At 37.4% G+C, this 22,190-nt stretch overlaps 1 long non-coding RNA gene across 1 annotated transcript; it reads left to right on the top strand.

The window, feature by feature from the left end:
- The first annotated feature begins 16,070 nt into the window (after positions 1-16,070).
- LOC107470201 (uncharacterized) lies at positions 16,071-20,040 on the top strand. The gene is made up of 5 exons (XR_001588370.3): positions 16,071-16,253; positions 16,331-16,429; positions 16,986-17,098; positions 19,601-19,666; positions 19,865-20,040. It is a non-coding gene; the product is annotated as an uncharacterized LOC107470201 (long non-coding RNA).
- Positions 20,041-22,190: the final 2,150 nt, after the last annotated feature.

Here is a 22,190-nt window from a genome sequence, read left to right as displayed (position 1 = left end):
TATTTAAATTTTTTTTATCTCAAATGTATGATTTAAAAAACATAAAAATGAATTTTTATGATACACAATGTTTTAAAAACTGAATCAAATTAGCCATTTTAATGGGATTAATTGGTAACATGATATCTATACAATATAAAATTAATCTAATAATATCACACAATAATACTTAGGAGAAAATAATTTTATTAAATATAGCACTCTTTTAAAATAATCATAAATAATATTTATAATAATTCATTATTCATTTCTGTATATGGAAACGTTTCAAATTAACATGGGAACGGTTTCAGTTAACATGAGAGATAGGCGATTTTAATGGGATGTTTTAATTCAAGTCACGTAATTTAAAACTGTCCATTTAAACGCGTAATTTAAAATTGTCTATTTAAATTATAGTGATCGATTACGTAATTTAAAACTGTCCATTTAAACGCGTAATTTAAAATTGTCTATTTAAATTGTAGTGATCGATTACGTAATTTAAAACTGCCATCACATTATTTTTCTAGAAATCATCTATTAGTACTAAAAAAAATAAAATTATAAAAAATTAAAAAAATTTGATAAATAAAACTTAAATAATATATAATTTAAATTTAAAAATTTTAATATAATTTGAACGATATAATTTAAACATTTTAAATAATAGAATACAAAAATAATCTTACAAAATTTTTAATATTAAATTGACAGTTTCAAATTATGCCTTTAAATGGACCGTTCAAATTATGTAACTTGAATTAAAATCGCCCAATAAAATCATCTATCTTCCATATTAATTAAAACGTTCTGATTAAAATAACCATATATTGTAAAAAAAATTCCTATTCTATCTCTAATTATATAAAAATTTTTACATTAAACTTCTTCTTTTAGCTAATTCTAATAATTTCACCAACTCAAACTACACCATACTCATTTCAACACAAATTATACTCGCACAATATCACATACCTCCATTAGCTCCACACATATCAACATTCAAAATTACATAAACAATTCAACAAATTTCTTATGAATTTTATCACCAATTTCAACTACAAATTATCAATCTTATTCCTTTAAATACATATACATACACATATCACAACTTCTCATCCCAGCCAATCAATAAATAATAAAAACGATGCTCAAATTTTGCACAGACAATAAATAATAAAAAATTTAAAAGAAACACAGGTAAGGTGGACAGAAATTTGAGATGACATATTTTGCTCTATAAACAAAGTTTATATAAGTTATAACTAAAATTATCCAAAAAATTTATTATATATCTCTAATTTTAGAACCAAAATGTGCCATATGTCACTTTCTTTTGCAATTGGAATCAAATCTTTTTCTCCAAAATTAAGGAATTCTCCTCTTCTCCTTACTAATTTTATAACCAAAATGTGCCATATGTCACTCTCTCATTGTAATTGAAATTAAATTTTTTTCTCCAAAATTAAAGAATTCTTCTCTCATTCTTACTAATTTTACAAGCAAAATGTGCCACATGTCACTTCCTCATTGCAATTGATCAAATATTTCCCTCCAAAATTAAAGACTTCTCCCCTCCTCCCTCTTCCTTTCTCTATTTCTTTCATTTCTTCGACCACTCTATTTATTTTATATATCATTATCAATATCAATATCAATGACTAATTACTGATTTGACAATCAAAATGTGCAACCTGACATTCTTTAATTGTATTAAAATTAAAATTAAAATATTAAAATTGAAATTAAAATATACATATATTATGTATCATATATTACTATCTAATTTAATAGTCAAATGTGTCACATGACACTCTCTTATTAAAATTGAGAGAAAATATTTTTTTTCAAAACTAATAAACTCCTTTCCTAAATTCTCTCATCTACCCCTCTCCATTTTTTTTATTTTTCTCTACTATTTTTACTCTATATATAATTTATATTTTATGTTAGTAATTTGACAAATTAAAATATGTCATCCGATAGTTTTTTACAATTAAAATAAAAATATTTCTTCCAAAATTAACAAACTCTCTCTCTCACTCTCATTCTTCATCTTTATCTTTCTCTCTCTTTTCTCTCATTCTCTATTTTTTCTATCTTTCTCTTTTATAGAAAACAAAATTAACAAAATAATATAATTTAAATAAAAAATATTATTATTATTATTTTTATATACATAATTTTTATTTAGTTTTAAATTTTCATTACTTATCTTTCTAATCTATATTTTTATTTCTCTTCTTTCAAATATTTATTACATATAATTTGGAGAGAATACTAATGTTATAATTAAAAGTTAGAATCAAGATTCAATTGTTTTAAAAAATCATTTTTGAGTTAATTTTATAACTATCAGTATAATTTTTTTATGCTAATATCTAATTATATTTTTATATATACAGGGAGAAAAAATATTATTTTTAAATTGCAAGTATAAAAATTAATTATTTCGATTTGTGTAACAGACTTAACAGTTAACACCTAATTAAATATAAAAGTATTCACGTTAAATTGTTTTAGATTTTAGATAAAAATTGTTAAAATTAATTATTAATAAAAAATTATACTTTTTTATATAAAAATAATAACTAAAAATCTTATTATTTGATTTTTTATCTACAGATACTTTGGTCTTCTTAGCCAGAGACTTTTGACAATTTACGACTTTTTTCTGTAAAAGTAATTTGATTTTATAAATCTTTTGTACTATGTATAATCTATACTATCAGAACAAAGTGGACCGTAATTTTAAAAAATTTATATTCTGGTAATGTTATTACGGATAAAAATACTAGTTCTAAACTAAAAAAAGGCTTTGTTCTTGATATGTCAATTTTTTAATGTTAGAAAATAGAAAAAACAAAGAAAAAATCAAAAGATAATAAAAAATTCAAGACATAAGAAGAGATTAAATTGTATCTCAATTTCAAATACCTTAGGGATCGGAACGAATCCACACTTAAAGACCCAAAAAAAAATCTAAATTAAAAAATTCAAGAAGGCATAAAGAAGAAGAAAATGAAGTAGTATAAAGGAAGCCTGAAAATGACTTCAAGTTTCTCTAGGAGTAGCAATGGGTAGGGTAGGGTAGGGTTTGAACCCAACCCTAACCCTATCTGCGGGTTGAGAAATACCCAACCCTAACCCTATCCGCGCTTAATCCGCGGGTATCCGACCGTATCCGCGGGTTGACAAAAAGAAACATTATAATGACACAAATATCTCATAAATAATACAAGTAACCTTAGTTCAGTGTCTAAAATTTTTTTACACATGCTTAAGGTCCTTAGTTCAACTCTCATATTTAATATTTTTAAACATATATAACACATATTATGGGGGATGCGGGTAGGACGGATAGGATTGAGGCTCAACCCGCACCCTACCTGCTCCGTGCCCAACCCTACCCGTAGCGGATCGGGTTAACAACCCTACCCGACCGGATTGGGTCGGGTTGGATACCCGCAGATAGGATCTATGCTGCGAGGCCTAAGTTTCTCTATAATGAATGAAGTAGTGAGTTGCGAGCTCATTACTCAATTTTTCTAGGTCGTAAAAGAGAAAGAGAAAGAAGACTAAAGCACAAGTTAGAGAAGTATATTATTGCCTACTCTCTTTGACTAATAACCTACTCTCTTTGATTGAAATTTCTCATTGCATATGTGCATTTACAGTTTTTTACACAACGAAACACTTAAACTAATTAATGAAAAGCAAAAAGATAATATAATATTTTTAATGGTAAAAGACTTCTTGTTACGACATGTGGGCCTCATTAAAAGGGTGAAGAGTAAATATCACAACTCCTATAAAAATTTAAGTCGAGCATATTAGAAATACAATCATATTAGAGTTCACAGGTTAATCACTTGAGCCATTCACAGAACTATGAACCTTGGTAACTGATATTGTAGATTTTATTTGCTCAAAATTAGATATATTCCCAGTCAAATATTTTATGAAAGAGTCATATTAACAAAAGTAGCAAATACCTTGAATAATGGATATATCTCAAAGTTAGCTCTAAGATGAATTTATTATTAAATAACAAACTAACTGAGCAGTCCAAATCTTCTATCACTTTTGACATTTTGTATCAATAATTATAATTTCACTTCTTTAATGACATAATGACAATTACAGTTCATAATTATCAAATCAAAGAAGCATTGAACATGTAATGTAATAAAATACAAAAGTGAATGATTCCTACACTTAATGCATGCACATCAAATCAAGCTTAGTGCTTAAAGTGAGAAAAGAAAGACTTTAACCACTCAAAATTAATACTGCATGTATTCAGCACTGGACACTAAAGAATTTCAGTTCTAACACTTCCAGTGCTGTTAAAAATTACCAGTGTGCTTAATGTCAATATCAATCAAAAGGAAATGATAATCAATCAAGTTATTCGAAAATTAATCAAACATGATTAGCAGGGCTTTATATGAATTGCAACCTACATGTTAGTTACTGATTCCCATGGATCCAGATGTTGATGCACCATTGGCTAAGTTGTCCATGGAAAAATCATTTTCTGTTAAATTTTGAAGCTGGTATGTATTTTCATTCATGTTAAATTTTTCACTAACTTAGTGAGGCTGCTTAGTTAGAGCTTCAATTGCACAATTTGATCCTTAGTCTTTGTTGAAAAGAGTAATATCATCTTAACCCACATAAAATTAAATAAAGTAGATCAGATCATCATACAAAAAAATGTTAGAAAACTAAAAATAAACGATATAAATAACTCTAATAGGTGTGATATGATTATGTTCAGGTCACTATTTTTTCTCCCTCCTGGGCTCCACCCAATTTTCTATCTTCTATGAGGTATCATCTACTAAATTAAAAGAACAAAAAAAAAGCAACTACACAAGACATTATTCTCTTTTCTAATCTGCTACATACACTTTGGAGAAAGTAGCATATCAAACTTAAACAATTGAGATATTCATCCTTAAGGCAATTTATAGAGAAATTGTATCAATTGAAAAATCTATCAGTACTCTTAAGAGATAAAAGTGAAACTAATAATATATGGTATCTGTTCATACCCTGGGTTGAGCTGTCCGAACCGGGATGTTCTACCGATAAAGTGACCGACCTCTTCAGGTCAGGACAATCCGACCTCTTCTCAAAGAGCTCGGCCAAACTACCAGGAAAGCCCAATAAAGGGCCCAAACAGAGGAACACGACCCGAATCCAAGGGCAGCCCAAGCCTAGAGAGATGAAGGCGGTTCCCTTAAAGATAAGATGGCCTCACTCGAAGATAAAGATAAGATAAGACAACAAACTTATCTTATCTAAGGAAGGTCTTTCTACACCATTATAAATACACTGGAGCACCCAGGTATAATTCATACTCTGATTCTACTAAAAACCTGCTTAATACCCTTGCTAACTTAAGCATCGGAGTCCCTTGCAGGTACCACCACCCTCCGGTGACGAAGGATCAGCACCATCCCCAAGTCCAACAAGTCGGACACAACAGCTTCGACTAGTACAGAAGATCTCGTACGAGATTGACCTACAGTTTCAGGTAATTCTCGGAACAATATCCAATTTTAAAATGATGGGTTCTAGTTTATCCGTAATTTGTTGTCTAGGTGCTTGTATTTTTAAAAATACTATACCACTGGGTATTGGATTTTCCAAAATTAATGTGAAATTCACCCAATGATCAAACAAATTCTCCAAACTCAATGACATCATTTTTCTTGAAACCAAACAGATAAAAAAATCTGCAAAGGAAAAACAAAAGTGACCATGCATTAGCAGGAGATTAAGACGTAAAATAAAGCTAACATTAAACGCTTTCAAACCGTAGATAGATGATTATCTATTAGAGAATTATCAATGAAATTTTATTTTAAGCTTTATGCATGGAATATATGTACCATCACAGGTGTTCATACCCTGACCGGGGTCCTCCAACTCGGCAAATTCGCAAGAGGTCCGACCTTGTCCTAAACCTCACACCTAAAGGTCGGACCTCGGACAAAGAGCAAGGAAGGCCCATCAAAAGGAACGCAGCCCAAACCTAAAGGCCGAAAAGGCCTAGAAAAGGCGGTTCCACAAAGATAGAGATAAAACTCCCAAATATAAGATAAGATAAGAATATCTTATCCAGGGAAGATCACTACCAACTACTATAAATACACTGGAAGCACCCAGGTATGGCATTCATTCCAAATCTACACATATCTGCTTGAACCCATGCTAACTTAAGCATCGGAGTGTCATTGCAGGTACAACCACCAACCATTCTGCATATCTAGCTCGGGACACCGAATCTCCACCTCGGGCCTCTCAGGGCACGTTTCAGGCAAACCCTCGGAACATTGGCGCCGTTGCCGGGGAACCTGGAAGTCATCCCTCTACCATGGCGGACGACCCTCTCAACAATGAGCACGCTACATCTGAACAAGGGGACGAAATTGACACCGGAGAGCGACCGGATAGCCCCCTATCACCACGTACTCCAGGAGGAAACAAACAGAATCGCCCCAAAACGTCACTCCCAAACAAGGATCCACAAAATTCCGAAAGAGAGAAAAGCTCGGAAATTCTAGAAGCAGTCCGGGCACAACAAGACCGACTAAAACAACTCGAAGAGGACATAAAAAAGCAGAAAGAAACTGAACAAGATCTGAGGAGGGAAACTCGAAAGCGCAGAGAATTATAAGAAAAACTGCGGAAAATAGAGGCCAACCTGAAAGACCGGACAGAACGCGGCACCACCACCGAGGGCAACCACGATCCCTTCACGCAAGAGATCATGAAGGAGAAGGTACCGCGAAACTTCAAACCACCCGATATGGACCTCTACGACGGCACCACTGATCCAAGTCATCACCTCAGCAACTTCAGAAGCAGAATGTACCTAGTCGACGCCTCCGACGCGATTTGGTGCAAAGCCTTCCCCACCACTCTCACCAAGTCAGCCATGAAGTGGTTCGACAACCTGCCACCAAGATCAATCACCAGCTTCGAGGACCTAACCAAAAAATTCCTAACAAGATTCTCTATTCAAAAGGACAAGACAAAACATGCCCCGAGTCTACTCGGGATCAAACAAGGTGACCAAGAAACTCTCCGAAAATACATGGAGCGATTCAACAAAGCCTGCCTGGACATACAACACCTGCCCACTGAAGCAGCCATCATGGGACTAGCAAACGGCCTAAAAGAAGGACCGTTTAGCCAATCTCTATCCAAACGATACCCGACCTCCCTATACGAGGTACAGGAGCGGGCAGAAAAATATATCAACATGGAGGAAACCTCACAGCTAAGAGACTCTTCTAGGAAGGAACCAACCTACCCACTCCGAGATCGAGATCGAGAACAGAAAAAGAGAGAAGAACCCAACTCGGACAAGCCACGGAAGTACCACAAGGAAAGAAGAACACAACTCGGATAAACCACGGAAGTATCACAGCTACACCCCCCTCCGAGTCTCCCTGGTAGACGTCTACAGAGAAGTATGCCACACCGAAAAGATCCCACCGCCCCGACCGCTAAAACACAAGAAAGTAGGGAGAGATCGGTCCGAATACTGTGAATATCACAAGCTCTACGGTCATTCTACTAACGATTGCTACGACCTAAAAAATGTTATAGAAAAGCTAGCCAGAGAAAGAAAACTCGACATATACATAGCAGAGAAAGGAGAAGAAACCAGGAAGAGAAGGCGGGGGGACAACGAAGATCGGGCCGAACCAACCCCACGAACCCCTGAAAGACATGTTCACATGATAAATGGAGGTTTTGCAGGCGGAGGAACATCCAAATCCTCACGAAAAAGACACCTCAAAGAAGTCTATCACGTCCGAGAAGACAGTCCCCTGCCCGAATTACCTACAATTTCATTCACCCGAGAAGATGCTCAAGGGATAATTCCCGGACACGACGATCCAATGGTAATCACCATTATCCTAGCAAACGCCAACTTACATCAAACCCTGATTGACCAGGGAAGCTCAGCAGATATCCTGTTCAAAACGGCCTTCGACAAGCTCGGACTTGAAGAAAAAGAACTAAAAGCCTACCCCACCGACCTATTTGGACTAGGGGATACCCCGATCCATCCCTTAGGATACATCTCGCTACACACTACCTTTGGAAGAGGCGAGCAATCCAAAACATTAAGCATCGACTACATTATAGTCGACGTCGCTTCAGCATACAATGCCCTCATTGGGCGACCAACCCTAAACAGACTGGCAGCCATAGTCTCGACCCCACACCTCTGTATGAAGTTCCCCACCACAAAGGGAATCGCTACTCTAAAAGGCGACCAAAAACTAGCACGGCGATGCTACAACGAAAGCCTGAGCCTAAAAGGGAAAGAGGTCAACACAATAGAACTCGGACGAGTTCAATCCCGAGACGATCTCCGACCACAGCCAGAAGGAGAAATCGAAAAAGTCCAGATTGGAGACACACCTGAAAAAACAACAAGCATAGGAACAAACCTCGAAACGGGCCTAAAAGAAGAACTCATAACCCTCTTAAGGGAGAATTCCGACCTCTTCGCCTGGAAAGCCTCCGACATGCCGGGCATAAGCCCCAACCTGATGTGCCATAAGCTATCGGTTTACCCGGGATCCCGACCTGTCCAACAAAGACGCCGGAAGCTCGGACCCGAACGCATGCAAGCAATAGAAGAACAAATACAAGCACTGCTAGATGCAGGCTTCATTAGGGAAGTAAAATACCCCCTATGGCTCGCAAACGTAGTCCTAGTAAAAAAGCCCAACGGAAAATGGAGGATGTGCGTCGATTACACAGATCTGAACAAAGCCTGCCCCAAAGACCCATATCCACTACCAAACATCGACGCATTAGTAGACGCAGCCTCAGGCTATAGATATCTCTCCTTCATGGACGCATACTCGGGATACAATCAAATCCCAATGTACGGACCCGACCAAGAAAAGACCTCGTTCATAACCCCAAGAGCAAACTACTGCTACGTAGTAATGCCCTTCGGGCTAAAGAACGCGGGGGCAACCTACCAGAGGCTAATGAACAAAGTGTTCTCAGAGCACATTGGACTACAACTGGAGGTGTACGTCGACGACATGCTGGTAAAGACACAAGAAGACAGAAACTTGCTGACCGACCTCGCCAGTGTTTTCGGCACCCTCAGAAAGCACAACATGAGACTTAACCCGACAAAATGCACCTTCGCCGCAGAAGCCGGAAAATTCCTAGGCTTCATGCTGACTCAAAGGGGCATCGAAGCAAACCCAGACAAATGCCAAGCGATACTCAATATGAAAAGCCCGACGTGTGTCAAAGAAGTACAACAACTGAATGGGAGGCTAGCCGCCCTATCAAGATTCTTGGCGGGATCAGCGATAAAGTCACTACCTCTCTACTCACTCCTAAAGAAAGGGAAACCCTTCTCATGGACCCCGGAGTGCGAAAAAGCCTTTCAAGACTTCAAGGAATTCCTCGGGCAGCCACCAATCCTAACCCGACCTCTTAGAGGAGAAGAACTCGTACTATACCCCTCGGTTGGAAATCGAGCAGTCGCTTCAGCGTTAATACGAGAAAATGACCAAGGACAACACCCCATATACTTTGTAAGCAAGGCACTACAAGGGGCCGAATTAAACTATCAGAAAATAGAAAAATTCGCTTACGCCCTAGTGTTCACAGCTCGGAGGCTCCGTCCCTACTTTCAAGCCCACACCATCAAAGTCCGGACAAACCAACCAATGAGACACATCCTCCAAAAAACAGACCTGGCAGGACAAATACTGCAATGGGTGGTGGAACTGTCCGAGTTCGACCTCCAATATGAAGCCCGGACTGCCATAAAATCTCAGTATCTAGCCGACTTCATCGCAGAATACACTGAGACCCTTGGAACCCCACTCTCGTGGAACCTGTATGTCGACGGGTCCTCAAACAAAACTGGAAGCGGCGCCGGGGTTATACTCGAAAGCGACCAAGGAACACGGATAGAACTATCCCTAAAATTCGGGTTCCAGGCTTCTAACAACCAAGCCGAATGCGAGGCTCTACTAGCAGGTCTAAAGCTAGCTGGAGAGGTCGGAGCCCAAAAAATCACGATCTTCAGCGACTCCCAGGTCGTCACATCGCAAGTAAATGGAAGCTACCAGGCCAAAGATCCCACTATGAAAAAATACCTAGACCAAACACAGGCACAACTACGCCACTTTTCAGAGGTACAGATTCAGCACATACCTCGGGAACAAAACGCCCGGGCAGATGCCCTCTCAAAGCTTGCCAGCACCAAGCCCGGAGGCAACAACAGAAGTCTCCTCCAGGAAACTTTACAATTTCCCTCCGTGCTAAGAGAGGAAGAAGCGCTAAACATATCCAACCAACAGCAAGGATGGATGACCCCCGTACTCAACTATCTAAAGACGGGAACTCTCCCCGCCGAAAGGAAGGAAGCTAGAAGACTCACGAAAGACGGTCAGAACTATACACTAATTCACGACATATTATACAGAAGAGGATTCTCAAACCCCCTCCTCAGGTGTGTGCCGACCTCAGAAACAAAGAGCGTCCTCGAAGAAGTCCACGGAGGTATGTGTGGGAACCACCTCGGAGCTCGAGCATTGTCCAAGAAAGTAGTCCGAGCCGGATTCTACTGGCCGACCTTGCAAAAAGACGCAACGGAATTTGTGAAAATATGCCCCCCTGCCAAAAACACGCCAATTTTCACAAAGCACCACCTGAAGACCTTATCAGCATCACCGCGCCATGGCCCTTCGCAAAATGGGGACTTGACCTACTCGGCCCGTTTCCCCAAGGACCGGGGCAAGTCAAATACCTCATAGTAGGGGTCGACTACTTCACAAAGTGGATCGAAGCTGAAACCTTAGCCACCATCACGGCTCAGAAAAGCCGCAAATTCCTATACAAAAACATCGTCACAAGGTTTGGAGTCCCCTACTCCATCACCACAGACAATGGAACACAGTTCACAGACACAAGTTTTCAGAACTTGGCGGCCGAGCTAAAAATCAAACAGCAATTCACCTCGGTCGAGCACCCACAAGCCAATGGACAAGCAGAGGCCGCAAATAAAGTCATCTTGGCCGGGTTAAAACGAAGACTCCAAGAAGCCAAAGGGGCGTGGGCCGAGGAGCTCCCCCAGGTGCTATGGGCATATCGGACAACCCCACACTCTACAACGGGAGAATCACCGTTCCGACTAGCTTACGGGATGGAGGCAATGATTCCTATCGAAATAGATGAAGGGTCACCCCGAGTCATCTTCTACAACGAAGAAGGTAACCCACAGGCACAAAGGGAAGAACTCGACCTCCTCCCCGAGGTCCGAGAAAAAGCCCGGATCCGAGAAGAAGCCTTAAAACGGCAAACGGCCCTCAGATACAATCAGAAAGTAATAAAACGAAGCTTCTCCATTCACGACCTGATTCTAATCCAAAATGACATCGGAACACACAAGTCGGGAGAAGGAAAGCTAGCCGCAAATTGGAAAGGGCCCTACAAGGTAACAGAAGTCTTAGGAACAGGCTATTACAAAATATCCGACCTAGAAGGCAATGAACTGCCCAGGGCCTGGCATGCCTGTAATCTAAGACGGTACTACAGCTAGAAAAACTTAACCCGAGGTGTACTCTTTTTCCCCACAAGGGTTTTTTAATGAGACACCCGGACAAGAAAAGCACCCGACCTAGCCAAGGGTAAACACTCTGTAAATATTCTTTCAAAGGCCGGACCCAATAAAGGGAAGTACTCGACCCCCCCGAGGTCCGAGAAAAAGCCCGAACCCGAGAAAGAAGCCTTAAAACGGCGAAAACAAAGATTTCGAAAAACGCTTACTAAAAGGTTGCTATACAAAAACAGCCAAAAAGTACAAGCGAAGAAACGAAATCAAAGAGAAGGGTAAAACAAAGATTTCGAAAAACGCTTACTAAAAGGTTGCTATACAAAAACAGCCAAAAAGTACAAGCGAAGAAACGAAATCAAAGAGAAGGGTAAAACAAAGATTTCGAAAAACGCTTACTAAAAGGTTGCTATACAAAAACAGCCAAAAAGTACAAGCGAAGAAACGAAATCAAAGAGAAGGGTAAAACGAAGTTTCAAAAAGCACTAGCTAAAAGGTTGTTATCCAAAAACAACTAAAAAGCATAAAGTGAAAAGTCAAAATGCGAACAAACACCACATAATAAGCTAAAAAGTTACTACAAGTAGCTAATAGCAAAAAGATGTTCAAAGCATTAACAGATAGTAAAAACCGTCCAAAAAGAGCCCACAGGCCGGGCAAAAAACCAAAGAGAAAAGATTACAGGGAATCAAGATCCTTTCCGGACTCCACGTTGGGAGAAGGCTGCGGAGGAAGAACCATAGAAATCGGGACAGCCTTAACAGCACCGTCATCTCGGTTTAAAACCTCCACGCCAGACTCCTCCCCAGCCGAAGGTAAAGTCGGGTTCGCAACCGGAACTTTGGGGTCAGACACCGGAACCTCATCCTTGTTGGGAGCAGGAACAATCTTTCCCTCCACGACAACATTATCCGTACTAAATAAACTCAGATCCAGGTCAGCAGCAAGAACCCAGACCTGAGCCTTCAAATTTTCAAACATAGCATCCATGCCCTTAGCCACATGTCCTTCTAGCTCGTAAAAATCATCCTGAGCAGATCGCAACCTCTCCTTTGTCTCCACAAGCTCAGCATATGTCCGAGTATAACTCTCCTTCGCCGCCTTCATCATCTCCTCGGACGAATTCGCCGCCGCCACAGCCGCGGTAGCTTTAGCTTTCTCCTTCTCCAAAGACGCCTCCAGCTCAGCAATCCTAGAAGCCTTCAGTTCACTAATCCTCTCGAACTCAGACTGAGCCTTCTCAAGTCGGGAACTGGTTGCACCAATGGGGGATTTCTTGAACTCTCGGGCAATAGCGGCATGAAGACTAGCCATCCGAACACAGCTCCGCGCAATATACTGAAAATGGTGCTCCATAGACACATCACCAGTAGAAATAAAAGTCTGAGGGAGAATGTGCTGTTCAACCCAACCAAGAGCATCAAAATCCTTATCATTAAAACCCGCGAACTCTTGAGAGGTCTTCTGCTTCTTGGGAGGAGGACCCGAGGATGAAGGAGGAGAAGAGTTACCGGGCCCAGAGGTTGGAGGATCCTGAGTTATAGGTCGAAACTGGGGAGTCGGAATAGTCTTCGACCGAGTAGTAACACCCACAGTAGCCTTCTTCGGAGAAGATCGGGCAGAAGCCTCCCCAGCCTCAATATTCTGAGCAGCCACAGACTTCTTCGTCCGACGAAGGTACTTCATGGAATCCGCCTGAGAAGACATCTCTGCAAAAAATCCAAGAAAAAGATCACCACAACAGAAAATCCACCAAAACAAAAACAAGCAAAGCCAAAATACCAAAAGGATAATCTCGGAGGGTCGGGAACTACCTAACTCGGAACGGAGAAGGCTTGGATCCCCCAACATTTTCTTCGTGTCCAAGTGAGGTGCCCGACCCCATAAACTGCTTACCACACCCACAAAAGCCTGCTCCACCTCATCTAGACTCTCAAGGGTATACTTAGTAGACACTACATTCTCCTTCCAACAAAGAGGAAAAGAAGGCTCCCCACTCTCATCTAAAAAGAAAGGTCGGACATCTCCAGTAGCCCGGACCTTGAAATAAAAGTTCTTAAAATCATGAAAGGACTCATCATACAGGGTACAAAACTTCCTTCCCTGGTTAGCCCTAAAAGAGACCCAAGATACCTTCCCTCCACCCGACCCCGGCTTCGTCAACACAAACAAATAGGAAAAAAGAGAAATAGAGGCAGGGACAGCTGCGTAGGAGCAAGATTACAAGACCACAACACCTCGGACTCCAGATCGGTAAAGGGAAGTCGGACGCCCAGCTTAGAGAAAAAACAATCATAAGCATAAAAGAAAAGCTTCTCGGAACTATCTAGGGGCGGGAAGCACACTCTCTCCTCGGAATCCGGGGCTACTAGTTCATAATCCCTCTCAGACTCTCTATTTTCACATACGCTACAATGCCTACGGAACCTAACTAAATACTCAGAATCTACCACGGAAGGGACTCTTAGAGGAAGAGGGTCTACCCAATCAAGACCACATGGAATTTTAGTCGACATCGCTTGAAGAACCTTTCGAGACATAAAATTCTTACCTACAAAGAAGAATACAACAGCAAGCAAAAAATCACATAAAGAAGACAACAAAAATCCATTCAGCAAAGCAAGAAACAAAAACCCCACGAAGAAAACGGGGCAACACGGAACAAAAACACCGGGGAACAAAAAGAGCCCCCCCATATAAAAACGATAGCAATGGCGGCACCTCTTTTGGGGCAACCCAGGCATAAAGAAAAAGAAATAAACAAGAGCCACACAAAAGAACAGAAGCATATGATCACAAGAAAAGAAAAGCATGGGAACAAACCTGGAAGAAGAAACGAAAGACGAAGAGCTCCGAAGCAACGAGAACGAAGCGACGGCACAGAGGAAACCCCGGAAAGACACACAGAAAGATTCCGGAAAGCAGAACGAAAGGAAAGAAGAAAGCGGCGCTCATAAAAGCATAAGAAAAACAAACGCAGAAAGGAGGAAAGGAGCAATAAATAAAGCCTTCACAAGAGCCCGAACGGAAATCGAGGAAAAACGGTAAAAGGCAATAAATGCAGGAACGGCCATTTTTGAATTTTGAAAAACAGACTACTATGCCCGAGCACGACCTCCCAAAAAGGACGAACTCGGGCAGGGGCACTGTTCATACCCTGACCGGGGTCCTCCAACTCGGCAAATTCGCAAGAGGTCCGACCTTGTCCTAAACCTCACACCTAAAGGTCGGACCTCGGACAAAGAGCAAGGAAGGCCCATCAAAAGGAACGCAGCCCAAACCTAAAGGCCGAAAAGGCCTAGAAAAGGCGGTTCCACAAAGATAGAGATAAAACTCCCAAAGATAAGATAAGATAAGAATATCTTATCCAGGGAAGATCACTACCAACTACTATAAATACACTGGAAGCACCCAGGTATGGCATTCATTCCAAATCTACACATATCTGCTTGAACCCATGCTAACTTAAGCATCGGAGTGTCATTGCAGGTACAACCACCAACCATTTTGCGTATCAAGCTCGGGTCGCCGAACCACCACCTCGGGCCTCTCCAGACGACCGAGCTACACGTTTCAGGCAAACCCTCGGAACAACAGGGTTCAAGAGTCATGAGATGATACATCACTTCTACATTTGATAACTACAGAAACATTGCTATTGGGAGAAAAGGGAAAACTGACATTTTAAACTCAACTTCTATCCAACTCCAATTCTTGGCATAAGGCAGCAAGCCTAAGATTGCAAAGGCAATCCCACAGTGGCAGCAAAATCTATCTAAATTAGTTCTTGCTTAGACCAGATCGATGTTCAAGTCTGAAAATATGTTAAAGTGGTATTGCCAACGAATAAAAAGAACAAAATGTTAAGAATTGAGGATTCTTACCTAGAAAACAAACTAAAATTCATCTCTGGGCTGTTTATCAACTTTACTGAGTGAGAAAAGCCACTAAAACATATGATATATATTGCCAAAGGACAGCTCCTGCATCGAATTACAGACTGTATCATAGTCACACTTCTGATGAGGTGCAACCATTTTGTCATGCGAACAGAAAGATCATGAAAATCAGATCCATATACTGACTATTCTGAAATAATATTGCATATCAAACTTCTTACACATTAGACAGTGGGATTGTGCTAATACCTTGAAGACCGCTACAAGAAAAACACCCATTCAACCACATTTTTTTAAACTATATTTGAAAAGCATAGCCTATTCTTAGAATAGACTACGCTTTTCTCTGTGTTTCTTTTTTTGTAGAAGAATAGAAAATACATTTGTGGCATCACTTAAAAAGTGTCTCTTTAGATTGTAAAAAAATCACTTATAAAGTGTAGCCTTATCTTACTATCAATACATACAATTTTTATACAAAGACAACGCTTTTCAAGGGTAACCTAATATTTATGTTTTGGGTGCGCTTTCAGAAACGTCTTCTAATATACGCGCCAATGTATTATATACTGAGCCTAACGAATATTGTTCTTCGATTCGTCAACAATTCACGCTACATGCACAAACTCGCACGCCTTCTCCTTCGATTCATCGCCGCAGCTCATCTCTTCTTCAAGGGTTTTCACCTTCGATTCATCGCCGCTCATCTCTTCTTCACCGTCACCGCTCATCACTGCGCTCACCAAGTAAGCATTATGTGCCTCATTCTCTTCTTCTCACTCATTCTCTCACTCGCTCTGTCTCACTCGCCCTCTCTGTGTAGTGTCAAAGAAACTGTGTGCTCTCTCGCGACCCCTTCTCTGCTTTGCTATGAAGCATCAAGGTTTCTGAGGAGGCAAAGCATCGATCCCTAACAAGCGAGGTAATCGCCCGATGATGATTATGGTTTTGTGAAATTTGGGAGGTTTTGGGTTTTGATTTAGGGTTTTAAATTAGGGGTTTTAGCTTCTATATTCTGTGTTGTTTATTTGTGGACTGCCAGATCAAACTAAAATCACCAATGTAAATTTCACCATGTATCAGCTGAATTATTATTCTTATTTTTGTTATTATTGTTTGTTGTTGATTTTTCTTGTTTAAATTTCACTTTTAGAGAGAGCAGAGTATTCTCAAGAGAGGATTACTCTTATACTTTTAAATTGCTTTGTTGATTGAATCAATAACTTGAAGTACCTATGAATTTTAAGATGGATTTTGGGAACCCAAGCTTGATTTGAGACATATGCAGTGATTGCAGTCAATTGAGTGTTCCAATTTCTGCTGAAAAGGGAGAATATATATTGTAGAATTTAGATGGACATTTTCATTTGGTAATATTATGACACTTATGCAGCTAATTTTTTAACTGTCAGTACTCTACTCTAATCTATATCTCTTATCCTTCATCGTTTATTTTCTATTTCTTCCATAAACATTAGAAGATGCGATGCAAAGAGAAGAGAAGTGCCGCAGTAGTTCGCATTCACCGTTTGCCCACTCGTTCAAGCTCTGAAGCTAGCCATCTAATTATGATTATCTTTTTCCCCTCTTGGTAAGTAGTTCGGAGCACAAAGTCTTGAAGCTAATTTTAGGTACAAATTTTTTTCAAATAATTTGTTACTCATTAGATGATTTTATAAATGTAAAGACTATTGGTAGACTTGAGCTGTTTATGATTGTTGAAATACCTTTTCAAACCTATAATCTTTCTTTTCTTTGAAGATGTGCTTATCTATTTATGTGATTCTATGCCATATATGATTGAGTTCTCTATCAAAGGAGAGAGTCTGAGTTGGAATTTTTATTATTTACCCTTATTTGATTACACTATTCAAATTTTAATTTATGTCACTAAAGCAATGTTGCAAACCATCGGTTATCATTTGCCTTTGGATAAGTTTATATTGCCATTTAGTTATAGTAAGTAGCCCAATTATTGGGTTTGAATTGCTAGTCTAGTTTTATTGAAAACTATAGATGAAATTACTGAATTGGTTACCTTTTATTCAAGTTGAACAGAGAGTAATAGAAGGGGAATAATCTAGTTCCATTGAGAAGCATTTAGTTTATGTCGAGGCAAGATTAGAAATTTCACTTACTTTCTTGACAAAGTTATAGTGGAAACAAATGCTGTCAACCTTGATTAAAATTGTTCTTCACATCTATTTCAAGCTGGTTTCTTTTCTGATTATGAACTGAATAGTAAAAAAAATTTCTGAAGTTTCATCTTTGTTTTCTTTGTGTCTGTTGGCATTTTGCTATTTCGATTTATTAAAGGTAAAGTGTAAATCTAGTTTTAAATTTATGTTTTTCTTTTCCTACTACATTGCTTTGCCAAGTTAAAGTAGATAAACTTAAGAAGAAAATGAAAGGGAGGGTACCTATTACATGGATAAAAAATTTCTTACATAGTTATAAATAGAAAACAAATTGTGTGCTGGGCTGAAAAAATAATTAATAATGCATAGAGAAATTTTAAATGGTTTTGTCTCTTGGATTAATAATTGACTATTTATCGAATAGAATAGTTGGATTGAGATCTATAATAGTGGAAGCTTCGCTTCTCGATTGTTCTTCTTATTGTTGTGCGCTTTCTATGCACACAACCTCCACTAGTTTGAACTAGTTTATTGATTAGTTTATATAAATTAGTACAAGGGTGAGTAATTAGTTATAGAGAACGATCAGATACACTTTGCTGCTAGGGAAATTAAATACCTTAGGATAGTATATATCATATATATATAGATGTATAGATATAGAATCAAGGATTTTGCTTCTTTGTATATATGATATTGATATGATGTGAAGCAATCGAAGAAAATTCATAGTCCAAGCAGAAGTACACTAAGTTTAGAAAGCGTTTCTGATTATATAGTTGCGGAACCAGAGGACTAGCATGGACCATATATATGTTGTATGTTGTACATTCTGGTAAATCGACAGAGAATTAAAATTTTATATTAAATTAATGTACTAGCAAGAGATAATATAAGACCAAATTCTCTGAATAAAAAGACAATTTCAAGTCCAAAGAGAACACATTAATTTTATGTGCCAATACACAATGCATTTATTTATTTTTGGTTGTCCTAGTGTCTTGAAAATTATGGGCTCCAAAGTATATAATCCTAGCCTCTTAATACTTACTGATTTGTTAAGTATCCTTCTAAATGAAATTGTAATTATTTTTTGTTCTTTGGTTAAGAATTAGTAGCTGCTGAAATCTAATGGCATGCTTATTAAATAGTTCTACTTTATTTCAACTTATACTCAAATTTATTGGAGTTAAATCTCAATTTGGCCCCTGAAATTTAGTCTGATACTCAAAATGACCCTTACAATTTCGTTGGCCCCAATTAGAACCCCCAAATTTGCAATTGTGGCTCCGACTTATCCCTGCGATCATCTCCGTCACCAGAATGCTGATCTGACGTAATTACATGACATGGTGGACACTACTTAGACGACGGCGCATTGGTTTCACACCCAAACCCGTTGGAAACGATGTCATTTTAGTTTTTTGTGGGTTAAAACTCTCTTTCCACTACAATGATCATAAGTTGCAAAACATCAAGAAAATCCTTACACTACGTGGTTTCAAAGGGTTTGGGTGCAAAACTAATGTGCTATCGTTTAAGTAACGTCCACCATGTCATGCAAGTGCGCTAGATCAGCATTCCGGTGACAAAGGTGATCGCAGGGGCAAACTGAAGTCACAATTACAAATTTGAGGGTTCTAATTCGGACCAACGAAATTGTGGGGATCATTCTGAGTATCAGACCAAATTTCAGGGGACAAATTGAGATTTAACTCTATTTATTGCTATGCAAATTTCTTTATTTATTTGTTTTGGACTTTGGTTTGTTTCTTTAAACTTGATGAAATTGAAATCATATTAAGAGAACTTATAATATTTTTTGCTGGTTTTGGTCCAAAAATTCTGATGTGAAATTGGTTCTTGTAGCACTGCCATTACTTCTAGCTTTCCGTTTTCAAATTCATTTATATAAATTGAAATTTTGTTTCTGATTCAATTTTCCATCTACGTAGTCAATTCATCAACACAGAAAAAAGATTGACAATTCTTATGGATTCTGGCAGCAAAAATATTAGAAGGTAAGAGAGAAATTTCTGCTAAATCTTACTACTAATGTATGTGCCTTCTTTATCTTTGGTAGTATGTTATTTTAGAAAATTATTAAAGAAATTAAATACTAATAATAGAATCTATCATGAAGTGAAAATAGTTACATTTTAAAAGGGAATTTCCAAACTTTTGATGTGAATTTTTTTCTATCTAAACCTTTTTGGCAGGGCATGGATTATAGGAAGTCGTGGTGGTGAAGACAGAATTGTTGTAGGATATAATATTTTAGTTTTTTCGTAGAGTATTAGTAGTAAATTTTAAGTGGTCTCATATTTATTTTAATATGACTATGCTTAATTTAGTGTGAGATGTATGAATATTAGTACTTTTGGATCATTATAAATATATTTTATTTATAGATAATTTTTATTATTTAAAAAAATTTAGTATAATTATGTATTTATTTTTATTATATAATATTTAACTCATTTAATTAAAAATGTAGAATTATATATGAAATCATATTACTAAATATTATGTTGTATAAAAATTATTAGAATATATATATACAGAAAATAAAAAAAATAAAAAAACAATGAGGGACCTAAGCCTACACTTATATAGAGTAGTTATGGTTATACATAAAATAAAAAAATAATGAGGGACCTAAAGCTATACTTATATAGAGTAGCTATGGTATACAATGTGGCTACGCTTTACAGGTGATGCAGTGGCGTTGAAAAACGTAGCCTATTCTGGTAAAAATGGAAGCTGAAAAGCGTAGCTTTTGGTCCTGGACAACATCACTTGAAAAGCGCACCCTATTTCCAAACGCTAAAAGCGTAGCCCTTGCTGCAAAAAGCGTAGCCTTTGAAAATAGGCAACGGCTGAATTGGCATCCTCACTAAAGCGTCTCCGTAGTCCGAAAAGCGTAGTCTTAGCCTAAGGCATCATTTTTTTTCACTTTTGGCTACACTTTTAAAGTGTACTTGAATGAGTGTTTTTCTTGTAGAACAGAAATCAGAACCATCACAACCATGTGTACAATAGTATTAGAAAGAAGAAACAGAACACATTACTGATGGATAATAACATAATAGGATTTTAAGTGTTTATGGTACCATAATCCAAATTAAAAAATATAAATTGTATATGAGAGAGCAAGATTTATCCAATAAATTATCAAATAAATAATTTAATATGAGAGAAAGAAATTAGTGAAACTAGAGTTGAAGAGTATTTACAACAAACTCTAGTACAACTTAATTTTTGAGGATCCACTGTGGAAAAGAAAAAAATTGTATCTAAATAATAAAATATAAAACTTAAGAACCAGTTAAAACCAATGCTTTAATAATAAAATAAAAATAAAAATAAAAACTGACATGCTTTAATAATAAAATAAAAATAAAAATAAAAACTGACACCTTTACTTTTGATAGCAACGTTATGGCCCTTGAAGGTCCTTTTTTATTATTCGCAGAGCAAATGTACCCAAAATGGTCACATCTCACTTCTTCCTGAAATTCATGGTGAACCAAAAATTGCTTTGAGAATTCAAATGCTGCTAATAGTAATAAAAGCGTAATACCAAAGAGAATTTGGTAGAAATAAAAAATAAAATTTAAGAGAAATGCAAAAATGAGAGGGAAGAACAAAAATAAATAAAAAAATAAATAAATAAAAGTGAGGCAAAGTATGATGTAAAAATTCTAAAGTATCAATAGAAGAACACTCACAATTCACAATATGCTTTTTTTTGGGATAGGAACAATTCACAATAATACATCACTATGAAAAACGAAATTACACCAAGATATTAAAAAAAATTAACCTTATATAAAAGAGATAATTTTCTCATAATAGTGTTTATTTAACTCATTTTATGCACTCTAATGAACTTCCTTATTCTCGAATTGATTCTGAATTTTACTTTTAAGAAAAGAAAAATATCATAAAAAAAACATTATTGGCAACGAATAATCAACGTAAGGGGTTATTAATTAAAAATCAACAGATAAATATAGGAAAGATGTAGTACATTTGACACTCCTTATTCTCTTCAACTAATTAAGCTTCAAGTTCATGAAAAATTCTAGAATTCAGGCCAGCCTGAGAATTAAAATTAAAATCTAATTAAAACAAATATTAAAACAAACTTTATAAGAAAACAAACACAATGAGCTATAAAGAGGTGAGTGACTGTAATTCAACCAATGGGTACTTTTTCAATTTATAAACACATCTCAATTGAGAAATTTGAATTTTGAGATAGTAGTTTATTTTATTTGGGAGGAAAAAGAAAAGAAACAACCTCTGGGAATTTAAAATTGCACATTCAGCGCACATATCAATGAACACAATATAAAACATACATAGCATACGACCTTTTAGAGTGACTAATGAACAGTGAAAATGACAAATGACAGCAGTAGGTAATTAATAGTGATCAGTGAATACTAATAGGATCCAATATATTTAATTAATTTTTAGACCCACAGAAAGTAACAAAAATATATTCACAGCAATTCAAAAAATTTTCAGACTATATAT

The sequence above is a fragment of the Arachis duranensis genome, chromosome 10, assembly GCF_000817695.3.
Source record: "Arachis duranensis cultivar V14167 chromosome 10, aradu.V14167.gnm2.J7QH, whole genome shotgun sequence".
In the NCBI taxonomy this organism is placed as follows: domain Eukaryota; kingdom Viridiplantae; phylum Streptophyta; class Magnoliopsida; order Fabales; family Fabaceae; genus Arachis; species Arachis duranensis.
Note: the sequence above shows the minus strand (reverse complement) of the source record. Positions and strands in the feature narration are given on the sequence as shown.